This window comes from Danio rerio, chromosome 9 (assembly GCF_049306965.1).
Source record: "Danio rerio strain Tuebingen ecotype United States chromosome 9, GRCz12tu, whole genome shotgun sequence".
In the NCBI taxonomy this organism is placed as follows: Eukaryota; Metazoa; Chordata; class Actinopteri; order Cypriniformes; family Danionidae; genus Danio; species Danio rerio.
The window spans coordinates 2507501-2511093 of NC_133184.1; positions in this window are offsets into that span (position 1 = coordinate 2507501).

Consider the following 3593-nt stretch of genomic DNA (forward strand, 5'->3'; position numbering starts at 1 on the left):
TCCAGCATATGTTTTACGCAGTGGATGCCCTTCCAGCTACAACCCAGCACTGGGAAACACCTACCGTATACAGAGTTGCAGTCACACACACTACAGCCAATTTAGTTTATTCAATTCCCCTATAGCACATGTGTTTGGACTATGGGGAAACCGGAGCCCCCAGTGGAAACCCACGCCAACACTGGGAAAACATGCAAACACAGAGACGCCAACTAACCCAACCGGGGCTCGAACCAGCAACCTTCTTGCTGTAAGGTGATTGTTCTACTCTCTGTGCCACAGTGACACCCTTATCACACAATATTACTGTATACAATTACAAGTACAATACCAACAATTGTTTTAATAGCTTTTACTCTAAAAAATGGTGAACTTTTATATTTATGCATTCAGTTATGTATTTATAACGTACATTAACATATATTTTACATACTTATTTACATATAATGGCTGGAAACTCAACCAAACAAAAGACCTTGAATGTTATTTTTAAGCATTTTGTATTGCGAGGACACAGGGCATGTCCTCATAAACCACCTCAACACTGTAACATCTAGGTCATACCAATGTCAATATACAAATATCCTCGTAAACCACCCAAACAAGTCCACACACACACACACACATTTTGGTTTTTCTCCCTGGCGACGGGTGCTGTGTGCTGATTGGCTGGCACAGGTTATATGGCATTCTGTCAGACTATTGTTTACATGCTCCACATTTGTCTCCATTCTCCTTTTACCTCCTGTCTCTTCTCATAGATACATTTCCTTATTCTATTCTTACACATCGAAAAGGCCAGTCAGAATGCAAAACCTGCTTTATGCACGCACTGCACACACTGTAAGGATTTAATGTGTATATACAGTGGGGGAAATAAGTATTGGATACGTCATGTTTTCTTCCTAGGAATAATATTTCTTAAGGAGCTGTTGACATGGAATTGAACCAGATTTTGGTGAAAACCCAAACAATACAAACATAAAAATATAACAAAAATAATAGAAAAAATAGTTACAATAACAATGAAATGACAGAAGGAGAAAGCACTGAACTGCTGAAATGTGTTTAATACTTTATTTAAAAGGCTTTTATTAATGATGGCAGCTTAAAGACGCCTCTCATATGGAGAATGAAGTCGCATGCGTTGCTCAGGTGTGAGTTTCTCACAGACTTCAACAGAGTGTCAAAATCTTGATGATTCTGTGGGTCTCATCTATCAAATCTGAGCTTTATGTAGTATTCTCTATTGGATTCGGACCAGGTGATTGGCTGGGTCATTCCACAAAGTCTCCTTGGCTGTGTTTTGGATCATTGTCTTGCTGAAATGTCCACCCTGGTTTCATCTTCATCCTCCTGCTAATGTAGATGTTGGACTGAAGCAGCTGATGTTCATTTACACTGAGGAAGGGCAGAGGATTGCTGAAGAACCACTGAGAGATTTCAGCTGCTGTCTGGGCTTTCCATGTCTTTCTACACCTCCCTTTCTTCATGTGTTCAATACTTCTTCCCTGCATCATTTCATTTTATTACGCATAACTTCATTTGTAAACTAATTAGTTTTGTTTTCTTTGCATGTATGGATTTATTTGTCACCAACATCTGGTGACAAGTTCAAGTCAACAGGACCTTTAGAAATAAGTTTTCTGAGAAAAATGCTGACGTGTTCATTACTTATTTCCCCCAATGTGACTTTATTGTTACCCGTAGGTAGATTCTTGTTGCAGCAAAGTTTGGTATTTTGATACAAACAATTAAATCACACATATACATAATGTATACATGTACAAAAGTACATTATAAAATATTACAATTTATTCAGAGCGACAATAGATGATGGGACAAAGCTATTCCTGTAATGTTTTGTCCTGCTAAAAAGCATCTGATCTGGAGTTTCTTTCTTCTGTTGAACACAAAGGAAGATATTTTGGATAGTGCTGGAAACCTGTAACCATTCACTTCCATAGTATTTGTTTTCCCAACTATGAAAATCAATGGTTACCGGTTTTCATCATTCTTCCAAATATCTTCTTTAGTGTTCAACAGTTGAAAGAAACTCATTAAGGTTTATAACCGCATATGAACAAATGCATTTTAATATTGGGTGAACTACCCCTTCAATTGTGGAATTTACTAGCGATTTCTTTGCAAATGCAACTATTGCTGAAACAGTTTTTCTACACAAAAATGTATGTTCTTTTTTATTTATTTATTTATGTATTCATTCATGTATTCATCCTAATCCGTATTTAAAACGTATTTATCCTAATCCTAAAGCTACTTGTAATTTTAAGCAATAAACTGTTTATAACTCATTTGAACTTACTTTTAACATTTATTGTCATTTTAAAATATATATATATATATATATATATATATATATATATATATATATATATATATATATATATATATATATATATATATATATATATATATTAAAAGTGCGTAAAATACACTAGCTACTGTTTTTTCAAATAATAACAAAGCATTTAATAGTGTGCAGTATGCAATATCTTTATTTCCTGTTCGCTCATCATACTAAAATTAAAGAATAGTTTTACATGCTGAGAGATTTGCATACTGCGCACATTATAAACCATATTTAGCAACATGTTGGCAAGTGTTTGTAAAATGTGACAGGTTCTCTCTCTCTCTCTCTCTCTCTCTCTCTCTCTCTCTTTTTTTTTCTTTCTCTGCTGCCCCCTGCAGGACAGCAATGGCATTGAGGATAATTGACTCATCTATCCTTAACCAAACTGTAAACCCAAACCATTAAAGGGGCAGTTCACTCAAATTGTCTTCAGTTATTCGTCCTCCAAACCTGTTTGAGTTTCTTTCTTCTGTTGAACATATACTGAAGAATGCTAAGGGGAAAACACTATTGAAGTGAATGGCTTCAAGTTTTTTGAGAGGGATCTGGATGCAGACCTGGTGCAGTCCAATCTGAGCTGCATCCAATGCTTTTTAATGGGCTCACCGGTCACACTTTACAAAAAGGTTCATTAGTTAATGTCAATTATTGCATTTATTAACATGAACAAATGTTAATGTTAGTTAATGAATACAGTAGTTCATGTTAACTCATGGTGCATTAACTAATGTTAACAAGCATGGACTTGGATGTTAATAATGCATTAGTAAATGTTCAATTATGATGAATAAATGATGTACATGTGTTGTTCATGATTAGTTCATGTTAGTAAATGCATTAACTTATGAACCTTATTGTAAAGTGTTACCGGCTCACCTAACCCCACCCCTAGCAGTGATGTCACTCGCTCCATTTGAGTGCATTGTGTCTGACATTGCATCCCGGAGTAATGCAGTCTCAGCTTGCATCATAAAGGCTGCATCCAGACACTATTGAGTTTTTTTCCCAACATTCTTCAGAATATCTTCTTTTGTGCTCAACAGAAAAAAACTCAATTTTAGTACCACTTAAGTGTGAGAGAATGAAAGAAAATGTCCCTTTTAGGGTGAACTATCCCTTTTAACCCCTTTAAGACACTTTATATAATGTGGAACAAACTTTTTAAGGCTTCTTGGTTCTTTTGAAGCTTTAGATTTGAAGCCACATTTACAAATGATGT